The following is a 15,031-nucleotide window of genomic DNA, read 5'->3' as shown; positions in this document are numbered from 1 at the left end:
CCTCTAACGTCATCCCAATGAAAAGTTATACTTGTGAGACGTTTCAAACTATCTCCCATGTTATCCTATCGGGCAGATAGCCTTTCAATAGTGAAAAATGAAATGCACTGTATTTCACTATCAGGACACGTCACACACACTAATACATGTCTTACCGTTCACATACACGGCACCCTGTCAAATGGGGGTACCTTGGGCCCACCTGAGGGGTGTCTTACATGTAAGAAAAGGGAATGTTAGGGCCTAGCAAGTGGATGCACTTGCCAGGTCGACATGGCTGCTCAAAACTATGCACAAACACTGCAGTGACAGGTCTGAGTTACATCTGCAGGGCTACTTATGTGGGTGTCACAATCAGTGCTGCAGGTCCACTGGTAGCATTTGATTTACAGGCCCTGGCACGCTCAGTGCACTTTACTAGGGAATTACCAGTAAATCAGGTGTGCCAATGGGAGAACCAATTGTCATGCCAATTTACACAGGGAGCATCTGCACCTTGGCACTGATCAGCAGTGGCAAAGTGCCCAAAGCATCTATGCTAGCAAAAACAAAATCCAGCACAGCATCAGAAATACAGGAGGTAGAGGCAAAATCAGGGGAAACCACATTAAAGATGCCAAGTCTAACAATCACCAACATGATTACAGAACCTCACCTTAGAATGCCAATTCTGATCATAAAATGAGGGATAAGAAAATAAAAGAAACTCAACTAGACAATTGACAGAAATATTAGAAGAAAGAGGAAAGAAAGGTGACAGAACAAAAATAGGGGAGAACAATCAAATGTAGAAAGTAGAGAATGAAAGAATGGAGAGGAAAAAAGAATAAGAGCAAACGAAAGAGGAAGACATGAGTAGTTGGAAAAAAGAGGAATAGTAATAGAAAGAACAAAAGAGAAAGAAATAATTTTTCATAGGAGGAAGGGGTGCATTTTCCTGCACTGGAAGCTTTCCAGGCTTAATAGAACTGTGTACTTAGTATTGAATTGCCACAGGTGGGCCGCTGCTTTGCTTTTTCAAAGAAACTGACAGGAATGTTACTATGTGTGGGCAATTCAGATGCAACCTATGAGTTACTGGTAGCTCATGATCCACCTGTTGTAGACACCTCCACTAGCATTTATGTTTTGCTCCTTAAGGATGTGGTAAATCGTTCTGGAGCCCGAGAATTGGAATCTCTGTTTACTAGTGACTTTCACACTAATCAGATGATAAGGGCACCAGATCCTGCTGCGGTGTCATAGTACACTCTTTCAGAACTGGCATCACGCCATACATCCCCACCAAAGGTTGGTCTTCTACAAATTGTGCTATCCCTAATCTGCCCTGTCCCTGGTGTTACAAGGTGACGATGTGAAAAGAAGACCAGATTAGAGCCCTGTACTTTTCTTTTACAAACCATTGTAATCGGGAACCTTTGAAAGCTCCAAAACTATGACCCTCAGAGTGCTTCAGACCCTTCCAGAGTGCGCACGGCCCCGAATTTCCATTGCATTCTGTCTACAGATCCCTCAAGTTCCTCATCCTGTGGGCTGGTATTTTTCCTCCCTATAAATAAGAATCTAGTTTTCAGATTGTTCTATTTCTAGCAACTTCAGTGTACTCCATCCTCTCACTGAAGTTTTGATTCATATGCTCAACCCCTGAGTTGGCATAACTTTAACTTTAAGAAGTGGGCTCCTGTTTAGGGGTGTACAATGCTTTTATCTGACAAACGTTTTATAATTTTGGAAGATGCTACAATTACTACCTGTGGAAGTGCAGTACATGAGTCATACGAACCTCTATTCAGGTTGGGTGTCAAAGCAGCATCTGTCAAAAATTGGCAGATGTTCCATCCAACCAACCCTAGGTTCCTCCACCTCATTTATTGTTTGGGGTAATGCTATATTTCTGAAGGATGGGCTGGGAAAAAAAGCTATTCTGCAGCACAATAGTGGTGAGAATGGTGTGAGAATTATGGTCCAATATGTGGCTAATTTCCAATGCAATTCTCACAAGTGTTTTTTCTGTTTGGGGCTGCCATGCTTGGCATGATAGTTCAAGGCATGAAGAAGCAAAAAATGTACCCACGCACTGCGAAAATTCTCAGTGCCTCAGGGATACTGTTTTTTTATTTTCCAAAGATAAACCCAGCCTCGTAGGTTTTGGCTTGAGAAATAAAAGATGTGCTGACCAGTCTGTGATAATACCATTGAATAATAATAATAAATGGCTGCTTGCCCATATCTGCCCCAAGATTCAAAAAGCCCTAATTGAGGCCCATTTTTGCCTGACACAAAGGGTCTACTGGAATCAGTGATGCATTTTGAAGGCTGTATTATTGTGGTCTCACCTCCTCAGAATCAGGTAGACTGTGGGATCCTGAATTTGAAGCATCTTCATCCTAGCACTGAGATTTCTGGGGAGTCCAGTGTACACAATATTGTATTAATCGTATTGTGCCTTTATTAAGGCTCTAGTCAATTCTCTCTGGTAGTTTTAATGAAGAAGTTGCAGGATTCTCTTAAGAAGTAGATGTTGATGTCATTGACCACCATATTGACTTGGGGCAGGAAGCAGAGCTCAACATCAAAAAGGACTCCCAAGCTCTTTACTTTCAATTCTGTCTTTGTGATTTACCTACACTGGGTGTCTATTCAAAGTGTTGAACCTTAGTTTCCTTTTAACCCAGAAACAGGAACACAGTGTTGGTTTTGACCAAACAAAGAAAGTTCTCCCTAATCTAACCGAACACCTAATCTAGGAAAGAGGTAATGTTGGTGTAGTATGTTGACCTGTTTTCCAGCTGCATGTGAATGTGAACATCTTCTTTTTATATTTTGGAGTTCACCCACCATTGCTCTAGAAGTTGGGTCAGAGGACACACATATATGTTCAGAAGGACATAGGCTAAAGAAGAACTTTGAGGGATTCAACATTGTTGTTAGACTTCATTTCACCCTCTGAGGCGGAAGCCGGAGGTTCTACTTCACTTTACTTTATTTTCTCTGGCACAGATTGAATTGCTGAGGGTAATTCTGTATTTTAGATCGCGTCCCGAGTGACGCTCGTTTTTAAGTGGCGCTTGATTTTAAAAAGCCCATTTGCACTAAATTCATTATCTCCTACCTCCTCTACCTCCTGGGCCGCTCTCAGCTGAGCATTGACGCTGGGAGCCGGTCCCGGGGAGGCGAGGGCTGATTAGCGGCCATCTTAGGTGTGTAGTCGCGCTCTCGCGCTCTAGCGGTTATAAAAGGGGGTACTAGACGCTCCGCGTAGCGGACGCGTTAGCGGATGTGCCGGATGCCCGCCGGAGTCACGCCAGAGTCCAGCCTGTCTGCGCCCGTCCGCGCTGAGGATGCGCTGGACGGCTGGCCCCTGGACTCTGGTGAAATGCCTTCTCTCCCCTACAGCTATTCCCTTAACCAAATGTTGGCCCTGAAACCCAACAAACAACGCTGCACACATTCCTATGAGCCGGATGACATTCTGTTCCCCCTACGATATGGCTGCCATCCCATGCCTAGGCCGTCTAACTCCGCCCCTCCCCATCTTCTCCCTGGACACTCTGCCATACTTAGTCCTAAGACAGTAGGAGTAGAAGGCATTCTGATCAATGCCCGCTCCCTTATCAAGAACAAGATTATGTTTAAAGAGATGATATTGGATAGAACGCCCACTATAGTGTTCGTCACCGAAACATGGGCCAAGGACTCATCCGACCCTGATCTAATCGAGGCGGTCCCGGATGGGTACTGCCTGGCCAGACTTGATAGACAGGGTCGAGTGGGAGGCGGGATAGCAATCCTTTACAAAGATCATCTTCAATGCCATACCATACCTATACCTGATTTTCCGGACAGTTTTCAAGCACTCTATTTTACTATAAAGGAAACGCAATGTCCCTTCTTTAATGGAATCTTACTCTATAGACCTCCAGGTTCGAGAACCCATTTTACGCACAACCTCCTTCAGTCCTTTGAACCCTATTTCGGCCGAGATAATTTTTCTATCCTGGGTGATTTTAACTATCACTTAGAACGCCATGACCTGTCTGATACCTCATGTCTCACTGAGGCTCTGGAATCATGTGGGCTCACGCAGCGTGTTACCGGAGCCACCCATCGTGCAGGACATACACTGGATGGTATCTTCTCCAATGACCCCCGTCTGACTATTAAGGATCCGATTCATCTATCCTGGTCTGACCATCTGGCGGTTCCCTTTCTTTTGGAACGCCATAGGGTGGACTCCTGTAAAAAAGGGAATCACATAATGGAGACTGCTAGAAACTTTAGGAACATCAAGAGTGATTCCTTCGTGCCCTGGGCTGCAAGCCTTTCCATCACCGGCTTAGACAGCGTACAGGATGCAGTCGCCCATTTTGAACAGGTTACCACTGAGGCCCTGAATAAATTGGCTCCTGTTCAGTCTCGCCGCCGAGCCAGAAAGAGACCATCTGCCCCCTGGTTCTCTGACTCCCTCAGACTTCTCAGGCAAGAAGTGAGGAGAAAGGAGAGGCTTTGGCATGCTAGCTGGGACCTCAAGAACAAGAAAGCCCATAAATTCCTTGTTAAAAAATACAAAGCTGAGATTGTGCAGGCTAAGCAAGAATACTTTGTCACTATGACCAACTCGCTTTCCTCGCCGAAGGAGCTTTTTAAAACTGTGGACTCCTTAGTCAAACTGCAAGCTCCGGACCCTGTCATTCCTTCGCAGGACCTATTTGATAAGATTGCCTCCTTATTCCACACTAAAATTCAGGAAATTCACCTGGCCCTCGAGGTACAAAGAACCTATATTAGTGCGCCCACCTCTGGGGTTGAGATGAGTACGATCACTTCAGACATCTCCCCGCTATGAACCCTGGACTCTTTTCCCCCGCTGGCCTTACAAGACCTGGAGTTACTGCTAAATAAGACCAAGTCTGGTTCTCCCTTGGATTCCTGTCCGCTGAAAGTCATCAAGCAGTGTAGGGAGACCCTCCTGCCACCGTTGCTAGAGGTAATGAATCTAGCCATTAGAGACAGTGTTTTCCCTACAGAATGGAAGAAGGCGGTAGTAAAACCCTTGTTAAAAAAGGCTTCCCTGGATCCGGAGGTCCTAAAAAACTTCCGGCCTATCTCGCTGCTTCCTGCCCCAGCGAAGATGCTTGAGGCACATCTCAACAAGCACCTCCCTGTCTTTGTGGAAAGCTCGGGATGCCTAGACTCCTCCCAGCATGGATTCAGGAGAGAATTTAGTACTGAGTCAGCCCTCACCATCGTGCTCGATAAGATCCGCACGACAGTAGATGGGGGCCAGACCTCTCTCCTGGTCCTGCTAGATCTATCTGCGGCTTTCGATACCCTCTCCCCCTCAGTTCTTTCATCTCGGCTGAGGGAGGTGGGGGTGAAAGACACAGCTCTGGATCTCTTGACCTCTTTCCTCACAGGGAGGGAACAAAGAGTCAAGCTGGGGGAGTTCCTATCTCCATCCCGACCAGTGCTGTGTGGGGTCCCTCAAGGGTCGGCACTTAGCCCGACCCTTTTTAACATCTATGTGACCCCACTAGCCAAGCTAATAAGATCTTTCGGGATGGAGGTAGTTTCCTACGCAGACGACACTCAAATCCTCGTCTCTCTCCCTCATTCTGATGTCCTAACCGCCTCCAAGTTTAGATCTTGTATGGAGGCGGTCGGTCATTGGATGATTCAGAACTCTCTTAGACTGAATGGGGAGAAGACTGAGGTGATGGTGTTTGGGGGGAAAGAAAACATCTGGTCAGCCAATTGGTGGCCTGACTCCCTAGGAACATGCCCTTCCCCTACAACATCTGCCAAGAATCTCGGGGTGCTGATAGATCCTGCCCTTGATTTGGGCAGCCAGGTGAGTAGAACCGTCTCCACATGCTGGGGTTTGATTCACATCCTACGAAGGATCAGGAAATACCTTTCCTTGCAGGCTAGAAAACAAATAGCTGTCGCACTCATTGGTTCTCGTTTGGACTACTGTAATGCGCTGTATGCTGGGCTTAATAGGAGCCACCTACAGCGCTTACAGGTAGTCCAAAACGCCATAGCCAGATTTGTTCTGGATATTCCCAGACGTTCCTCGGCCACTGCGGCCAGGAAAACGCTGCATTGGCTACCGGTAGAACATCGAATCAGGTTCAAAGTCCTATGCTTGACCTACAGAGCCATCGCCAAAAAATCGGGTCCATCATTTCCCACTACATTCCTGGAAGGGACCTGCGTTCCTCCGGGAAATTGCTTCTGACAGCCCCCCGCGTACGAAGAGCTAGATGGGGTGGCAGGGCCTTTTCCACTCTAGCTCCCAAATGGTGGAATGACCTTCCCTTGGACCTGAGATCCCTTCCGTCCTTACAGAATTTCCGGACTGCCCTAAAAACTCTCCTCTTTCGGCAAGCCTATATGTAAGGTCTTCTGTCTCTATTACTGATTATTTTGTTAGGCGCCTTGATACCTGCGGGTTATTGTTCTGCGCATTATAAATCTCCCTCATATCATATCATATCAGACCTGGCATCCTTGGAGTGGTTTTCCCTGACTTTTTGCCTCTACCTCCTGTGTTTTTGATGCTATGCATGATTTAGTTTTGCTGGCTTAGATTCCTTGGGCACTTTGCCACTGCTGATCAGTGTCAAAGTGCAAGTGGACCGTGTGTAAATTATGAATATGATTGGTTCTCCCTGATTTACGTATTTGATTTACCAGTAGGTCCCTTGTAAAGTGCACTAAGGGTGCCAGTGGTGGTAAATCAAATGCTACTAGTGGGCCTGCAGCACTGATTGTGCCACCCACATGAGTAGCCCTAAAAAGAGGTCTCAGGCCTGCCACTTCAGTGCCTGCGCACTGTTTGTTAACTGGCATGTCGCTCTGACAAGTGTACTCACTTGCCAGGCCATACCCTTCCCTTTATGCGCACATAGGACACCCCTATAGCAGGCCCAAGGTATCCCCCTGGGCAGGGTGCAGTGTATGTGAAAGGTAGGACATGTACTTCTGCTTGTACCATGTCCTGATAGTGAAATACTGCCAATCTAGTTTTTCACTATTGAAAGGCTATCTTGCCCATCGGACAGAATGTGGAATCATATATCACATGTTTACCTGCATATCTTCCCATAGGAGTGAGATCGAAAATTGGAATCTGGTATCCCTGAATTTAGAATTTAATAACACATCTTTTAGTAAAAAGGGTTTTAAAATTCTGTGTTTTAAAATTTCACTTTTAGAAAGTGGCTATTTTCTTGTTCAACCTTTCTCTGTGCCTCTGCCTGGTTGTGGATTGACTGTCTGGCTTTGAGTGGCAGGAGCTGGTGTGGCTCCAGGAGTCTGGCTGAGTCAGCCTGCGCTGAATAGGCCAATATGCATTTGGAGTCGTGGGAGGAGTAGTATCTATCCCTGACTAGGGCTGTGCCTGACTTCCACAAAAGACTGGCTCCACCTCCTGTGTGCATATGAAGACCCTGTCCCACCTTCAGAAAGGAAGAAGTTGTGCACTGGCAGAGTGCACCCAGAACTGGTTTGGACTGGGTCCAGGACCCCTTACACATAAAGAACAAAGACTTTTGGGATATAAATGTAATAGCTGAAACCCCTGTAAATTAGACTACTCGTGATCAAGATGAACCTGTTGCCAAAGAGGACAGCTGAAGAAACTGAGGAGAAGGGTTGCCTTGCTGTGTGTCTGGGGCTGACCTGCAGTTTGCTGTTCGGCTAATGAGAGGACAAGGGACTTTGCTATGTGCTATGCCCCCCTGCTTTAGAAGAAAAAGGACTTTGCTGTGTGCTGTGTCCTAAAAAGAAAGTCTCCAAGGGTCTGAGAAGAGCTGGCATCCTGTTATGGAAACACAGGGATACAAAAGCTTCCAAAGATCCCTGAAATGCTGTGGGTGTGAGCCTTTGCACAGCTACCTGCATTGCTGGGAAGAGTGTTGACCCAAAGATCATCTCCTCGGTGCTGGGTGCGTGTGTAATCCCACAGCCGGAGACCTACGTAAAATCTGCTTTACGTTAGAGTGCTTTGTGTTTTCACCGCTGCCGGCCCGAGTCCATTACCCAAGTTGTGACCTGAGAAGTGCTGTGTGTTTTTACCGCCGCCGGGCCCAAGCCGTGACCTGAGAAGTGCTGTGTGTTTTCACCACTGCGAGCCCAATCCAGTACCCAAGTCTGCTGATGTCAGACGAGAAGCCGCGCTGGGATCCACCCTGTGCGAGGCGTTGCCTAGCAACCAGGACTCTCCAGCACTGCTCTACTCTGGCTGGCAGGGGCGTCCAGCAGGACATTGTCAGCGAGGACGAGAGAGGAAGAAACCAACCCCCCCAGGTAACGTCCAGAGTGAGATCTGAATGGCTGCGAGTGGTGCTGCCCGGGGCGGGTTTGAGGTAGGTGGGGAGCTGCTTCCGCTAAACCGAGGTTGGTTTTGTGGTGGCATCAATGACCCGCGAGGATCAGCGATACCAGGAGCAGGTTGTCATAGCCCTACACAGAAGGGTCTGTTTTAAAGTCAGCAGCAGAGTTTCTTTTGTTTTTCTGTGATTTACGAGCAAGAAGGGCACTGTCAAAGTGAACTGGGCAAATAACAAGACGGTCACTAGGGTGTAACGACCGGATTTTCGAACCAGATAGAATCAGCTCACCAAGACACCACCAACCCGGCCGAAATGTAACCACCTCCCTCCTCAGGACTTACTTACCATGGTACCTGGGTACCTACCTGGGGATGGGGAATTAGCAATACACATGCTTAGATCATCTAAAACACCACCAAATCCATAGGGATTACTAGAAACAATCATTAATTGCTACGGAATTCCATATTCTACACCACACTCATACCTTATAGACTCACAGCAACTTAGGCCCAGACTATGCTACCCTCCTACTCATAGTGAAGGGGGCACTTCTGATTACTTACCATTACACACTGACCACAATCAGTGCTCACACAAGCCACAATCATGTGGGTATACACCGTATCCTCCCGGTGCTCTCTCTCTCTCAGTCTCAAGCCACAATCCTGTGGGTATACACACCGTGTCCTCCCGGTGCTCTCACTATCTCTGTCAAGCCACAATCCTGTGGGTATACACACCGTGTCCTCCCGGTGCTGTCACTAACGCCGCTACACAACGGCGATCACTGTCCTATTGATACCTTTAACTCTCTCTCTCTCTCTTGGGAAGTTTCACTATATACTACTGGGAATATCTCACACAGTTTGATCCTTTCACACAAGAATGGCCAAATTACAGTATGCAAAGGTTATTCTCTGATTTAAGTGCTCCCTGCTCCCTGCTCCCTCGCTCAGTTACCACTTACCCGGACGGGAAACGCATCCGTCCACATAACAGCATTCGACTAGAAGAAAGGTTAACTTTACCATACAAATAACAGTTACACAATGGTTCACTAAGAACTGGGGTCCCTTTATTACACAATAACAAATTATAACAACAATATAATACTGCAATATAACATATAGCCTGAAAAGCAAAGGAAAGAATTAGAATGTGTGTGCACGCTAATAAAAAAAGGGTCGACCTCACCTTATGAGTACGAAGTCTGGACTCAGTTGTCATCTGGGTTCCCTTCTCGTCTGTGCCTTGGCTCATCTTAGGATCACCCCTGCAGTCACGGATACACGTCTGCACCGCTATGCTCTGTCTCCTCTGCTCCCCTCCAAGTCACTGGAACCTCCCTCTTGTTCTCTGTTTCGTCTGTCTTACTCTCGTCGTTCTGCACTACTCTCTCCTCTCGATCACGGACTATCTTCACCTTCCGACTTCAATCTTATAAATCAGTTACTGCCGCTCTAGTATTCGTTCGCTCTGCTAACTTCTTCACTCTGCATGCTCTGATCTTAGTATCAAAGCTCACCAGCTGCTCCAACTAAAATAACTTCAATCTTTTTGAGAGATTATCAGTCTTCGGTCTTTTCAGACTTCAAAATGGCAACTGTCTGCTTTAAGTTGATTAACTGCAATAATGCTAACGACTAGCTGCCGTCTACTAACTGACTGAATGAACTCTCCTCCTCTCTGTACTTTCGCTAATATAGAACCTTGTTCATGCATGGAAATTTCCAGCCAGTAACCTGCCGCCCACCAAATTCTTGTACCACCTTGTGCCAAGGACACGTTCTCAGTCGGCCGGCCTGATGTTATGTCTTCGGCACGAAGAAAAATACAGTCTTTCGATAAGGGCCAGCCCGAGCCGGTTCTCTCCAAGCGAACAACACCTTATAACTAAAACATTACATTTGACCTAAAAGCGTCTCAAGCAGCCGAGGCAGAAAGATAGATGGAGTCTCTCCTGTTCGAGGCCTACAAGGCCCGAAATAAGCATAACTCTATCAGGAATATACTAGTAACCTTATAAAAGGACGGAATAATACTAATACTAAGGAATCTATCCCCTAACATAAGCTTATAGGCCCTAGAATAGAGAAAATAATAGGGAATTATGTCAAGCATCTTGTAAATAGGCCAGGTCTAAGGCTCTAATCCCTCTATTAGAATTATAGTAGGCTGAAGTCACCTTCACTCAAAAAGGGGGACAAAAACCCGGTCAGAACACAGGGGAAACACAATCTCTGCCCATGTCCTACTTTTATTCTGAGACTGTTCTGTTGATCCCTCTAATTGCCTAAAAGAAATACAGAAACTACCACTTCATTTTTAATAAGAACATTCTAAAGAATATTTCTAATTGTGTATGTTGGAATTTTTGTCGTTTTGGTCTTGCCTAATTTAGATAACGTTTTCTATATTTTTATAACAACCGGTGTGGTGTCCATTCTGTGGTGTTTCAGTGTGTTACTGTGGGTGTAGATGCAAATACTTTACACATTGCCTTGGGGGTAAGCCTGTCTGCTCCTGCCAAGATACCAACAGCAATAGCATGGGACCCTATTTGGTCAAAGGTACCTACCTTTGCCAACAAGAGACCCCTATTTCTAACAATGGTATTTTTGAGATGTCCATTTCACTAACGTGATTCAGACTGCCTGGCTATGAGTGGACGGGATCAGATCCATTCTAAGCATGTTTGAATCCTTCCACTTTTTAGTCACACAATGAAATCCTTGCTCCAATCCTTGCTGATGTATTTGTTGCTGGATTAATTGTTCTTAACTGAACTCTCGGTCTAGTTCTCCCGGGAGGCAGGTTATAAAACGATCCCAGGCACAGGGCTCCTCGAGAATGTAAGGTTGGTGGCAGCAACCCAGCTCTCTGGGAACCTCTTGATTTATTTCTCATAAACGCGCAGTTAATGGTAGAGATTGTCGCTGCTCTGACGTGAATGAGACTCCAGTGCTCCAGAACTATTTTATGCTCGTTTTTAAAATTGAAAATTACTGTTTAATCTAACCTACCCACTGTGTTGTTTATTCTTCTGTATCCCGCCCTGTTCCACCGCGGCCGGTGCCGTTTGTGTGGAGGGCGAGGCGAGTCGCCATCTTGGGTGGGGCTGGACCGGATCTAGCGGTCTAGTTCTCCCGGGAGGCAGGTTATAAAACCAAATGTGTATACAGGAGCGCAGCGGACGAGCGCAGCGGGCGCGACGAATGCGCGCCGAAGTCGCGCATAAGTCAAGCCCGTCTGTGCCCGTCCGCGGCTAGGGGCCGGTAGCCCTGGCCAAATATACATATATTCTTCCCAGGACCTGATACAACTTAGACCCACAGACAACCTGGGTCCAGCTTTACCAGCGTATGTACTAAAGCGCGCCGCTACTTATGGCATTCTTAAACCCAAATACACGGCTGGCAAAGCCACGCGCCCCAATCCCTGTACTCCCCCTCTACCCTCACTGGATTTAGAGACCACACTTAAATGTTACTATTTAAACACCAGGTCTATGGTCAAACACCATATGGATATATTTTTTCTGCTTCAGGCCGAGCAACCTGATCTCTTACTCCTCACAGAGACTTGGCTTAATGCAGATTCTTTACCCCACATTTTAGCAGCTGTCCCCTCTAACTATTACATTTTAAATGTTAATAGACCTGCTGACAAAAGGGGTGGAGGAGTAGCAGCTATTATTCGTAACACCCACAAATTCTCACTTTTACCATCTCTTGACCTCATAGGATCAGATAATATGACTTTTAAAATGGACACTGACAGTGGATCACTACTAATAATCCTTATCTACCGTCCCCCTCAAAACATGCCTACATTTGCGGCATCTTTGGCAGAACACCTAGCCCCCTTAATAATCAATCACAAAAAAATCGTGCTGCTGGGCGACTTTAATCTTTGGTTGAACTCTACTGAGCTGGACACTCAGGCAGCCGCGCTGAAAGAGACTTTATTAGATCTGAACATGATCCAACAGATTCACCTACCCACCCATGAAAAAGGGCACAGCCTCGATCAAATTTGGTCACAGAACATCCCCTTGGTTATTAGTTCCATTACTCCTTGCATCTGGTCGGACCATTTTCTGATTCACTTTACTATCGCTATTTCGAAAAGCAAAAAGCAGCCTTTTCAGAAAGGCGGGAAAGTCAGAATATGGAAGAACACTGACATCTCAGCCTTCATCGACACTTTGACTTCATCCCTCCCCCCATTAGATCAGGATATTGATGGGACTGAAGAAGCCTTTACCAACTGGCTACGTCAGGCAGCCGACGTGCATGCCCCCTGCTCTAATATTCCCCGCTGCCGCCCTAATGACGCCCACAGGTGGTTTACACCTCACCTGAAGGCTTTAAAACTTGAAGTTCGTCAAAAAGAGCGGAAGTGGGGAACAGCGTATTCAGCACTAGATAAAGCCAACTACTGCAGGGCTCGAAAGGACTATCAGAAACTTGTCCAAAAACACAAAACTGATTACTTCTCGGAAAAAATCCTGAATTCCCGTAACAAATCAAAAGAATTGTTCAATATCGTTGAAAGTCTTAGTGGCAGTGATAGAACTTCTCAACCTGTGGCCCCCACTCAGGACCTTTGTAATTCACTGAACTCTTTTTTCTTTGATAAAATCTGCACTATAAAACAAAGCATCTCCACTACTCTGTCCTCCCCCCCTTTGGTTGATACGTATTATAATTCTTCAACTTTGGAATCATTTCCCCTCATTGATGGCGTTTCTCTATCTAAGCTTTTCGCCAGGGTCAAATCAGGCTCATCTGATGACATCTGCCCTCCGCACATCCTGAGAGAGGAGGGAACTGCTATTCCTGAGGGCATGCTTTCTATGCTGAACGGATCTCTTTCACAGGGTAAAGTCCCCAACAACCTCAAAAAAGCTCTACTTATTCCCCTGATAAAGAAGGTCGGAGCTAACCCGCTAGACCCACTCAACTACAGGCCTATATCACTGTTGCCATACTGTGCCAAACTCTTGGAGGCTCATGTCTGTGACAACATGTCCAAATTTGTTGAAGAAACGGAATACCTCGCACCTAACCAAGCTGGTTTCCGCCCATGTCATTCGACTGAGGCAGTTATCCTGGCGGTACAAAATACCCTGAGGCGGAACGCGGATAACGGGATCCACCAGGCCCTGGTGCTACTGGACCTTTCGGCTGCGTTCAACACGGTTGACTATACCATCTAGGTCAACCGTGTCGAACAAGCAGGTCTCAGGGGCCCTGCGCTGAGTTGGATCCGTTCATTTATCACCGGCCGCACTCAATCTGTAAGATTGGGCTCTTTCACAGCTCCCACTATATCCACCACCTGTGGAGTACCTCAGGGCTCATCATTGTCACCTTTACTTTTTAATTTATACCTACGCCCCCTATTGTACTCTCTAAGAAAAGCGAAAGTTACCATCTTCAATTATGCAGATGATTTGCAGCTCATCTTCCCTTTGAACACCAAGGACTCAGTGGAGGAATTTCAAAATACCATGTCTCACTTCCAGAGTTGGATGAGCTGCAATCATTTGAAACTCAACCCAGGCAAGACTGAACTGGTCTTGCCTGGGCAGAGTGTACTAAGCTGGAACACAAGCATTTGGCCATCAAGCATGGGGGCTCCACCCTCCAAGTCATCTTCAGTTAAAAGTCTGGGAGTACTTATCAGTGAAGATCTGTCCCTGAAAAGACAGGTAGGCGCAGTGGTGTCATCCAGCTTCTTTCAACTGAAGAAAATCAAGAAAATTGCTTGCTTCTTCTCTCCGGCTGCCCTCACCCAGATTGTTATTGCCTTGGTCCTGTCGCGACTAGACTTCTCCAACAGCCTTTACCTCGGGCTCCAAATTGGAGAGTTAAAACGCCTCCAGCTGGTTCAAAACCAGGCTGCCAGACTTATTCTGAACCTCTCTAAAAGGCAGTCTATCAGATCAGGGTTGAAACAGTTACATTGGCTGCCTGTTGAACAGCGAGTTGCTTTTAAAACTGGGTGCATTTTATTTAAGTCCCTACATGACTCTGGCCCTAAGTTCATCAGAGATTTGTTCATCAGATACGATCCTTCCCGCAATCTCCGGTCTGCTCACAAATCCCTCTTGAACGTCCCCTCTTATAAGAGGAAGCGTCTAGGCGGTTGCTGCTTTGATCACCTTGCAGCCACCTTCTGGAACTCCCTCCCTCTTCAATTGAAACTGAGCGGTAACATTCTGAGTTTTAGACACTCCTTCAAAACCTGGCTATTCTCCCAGGCCTACTGCTGAGTTGCTTCATCTCTGTTTTTAACCGGTGCGCTGTGTTCCTTCCTATAGCGCCATGAAGCCCTAGGGCGTACGAGCGCTTAATAAATAAATATTAACATTAACATTAACATTAACTACGCCTGCTACGTATGACACTCTAGCTGGGCATATTTGTACTTTCGCATCTAGTCCAAACATAGGTTACTCTTGGGCCTTTTGAAAGGTGACTACAACAAGCAGACTGAAAGAACTCCGCTGATTTTCTTCCATCAAAGTAGCTAGACCCACTCAAACCCGTTTGAGTGGGGAACAACCTCTTTATAGCCAATGTTGCATGGTGATACATAATATAATTGAGTCCTAGAGCATCGGGTTTCCCGTGGCACCAGGGCAGTCAGGGACTACCGGGGCTCCAGTTTCATCAGTTGGA

This window comes from Lissotriton vulgaris, chromosome 2_2 (assembly GCF_964263255.1).
Source record: "Lissotriton vulgaris chromosome 2_2, aLisVul1.2, whole genome shotgun sequence".
NCBI lineage: Eukaryota > Metazoa > Chordata > Amphibia > Caudata > Salamandridae > Lissotriton > Lissotriton vulgaris.
The sequence above is the reverse complement of the archived record's forward strand: the minus strand, read 5'-3'. Positions refer to the sequence as shown.